Here is a 1,152-nt window from a genome sequence, read left to right as displayed (position 1 = left end):
TAGTAAATCTTCCATATTCATCCACTTCCTGTCAAAAGCCAGGGTTCTGTTTTTTTTTTTTTTTTTTTTTTTTAATCTGTATATTCTACTGATTGCTGCAAGAGTAATAACTAATTGTCCCCTTCAGCTCTGTCCATTTTTCCTTTATATATTTCAAAACACTATTATTAGATACATAGAACTGCTATATAGTCTTGATAAATTAAACTCTTTTTATTCTTTTTTTTTTTAGAGGTTTTTGCTATAGGGCACATGCTCTCACCAGCCAGCCAGACAGAGAGACAGAGAGACAGAAAGCAAGAAATCACCCCCTGGGGGAATGGCCACACCGCAATCCTTTCTCCTCTGTTCTCCTCTCAGGATCTTGGGCACCCATGCACACGCGCCCGGTGTGAGTTTTAAGCCACCGGGTTTGGGATGCGAACTGCGGTCGACTATGTGGGAGTCCAGCAACATAGCCATTACCCTAACTACTGGTCCCACTTTTTATTTTCTTTTAGAGAGATTTTTGCTATAGGGCTTGCTAAAGAGACAGAAAGTGATAAATCACTCTCTGGGGGATGCCCTCACTGCAATACCTTCTCTCCATTTTCCTCTCAGGATTTTGGGCATGCATATACATGTGCCTGGCCTGAATTTTATAAGCCCCCAGATCCGGGACTTGAACCATGGTTGACTACATGGGAGTCTAGTGACATAACCACTATGCTATCTGCAAGTCCTGATAAACTGAAACTTTTATCATATAAAATTTGTCTTTCTTTCTGTTAATCTCCCTATCTAGTTTGTTTTTGCTATAGGGCACTCACCAGAGAGACAGAAGAAAGAGGGAAATGGCTAGGGTAATGGCCATGCCTCAATCCCTTCTCCGTTCTCTTTTGGGTATTTTGGGCGTGCACATACTCACCTGGTGTGTTTTTCAAGCCAGCACATTTGGGACTCGAACAGCAAGTCAGTCATGAGGGATCTGACTGCCTTAACCTCCATGCGACCTGATGGCTTAGTCCCCCTGTCTTTAGGTCTGTTTTGATATTAACCACACCAACTTTCTTTTTATTTATTTATTTATTTATTTTTTTGAGAGGTTTTTGCTCTAGGGTGCGTGCGCTCACCAGAAAGACAGAGAGAGACAGAGACAGAAAGCAAAAAATC

Source organism: Tupaia chinensis, unplaced genomic scaffold, assembly GCF_000334495.1.
Source record: "Tupaia chinensis unplaced genomic scaffold, TupChi_1.0 Scaffold000054_1, whole genome shotgun sequence".
Taxonomy (NCBI): domain Eukaryota; kingdom Metazoa; phylum Chordata; class Mammalia; order Scandentia; family Tupaiidae; genus Tupaia; species Tupaia belangeri.
Note: the sequence above shows the minus strand (reverse complement) of the source record.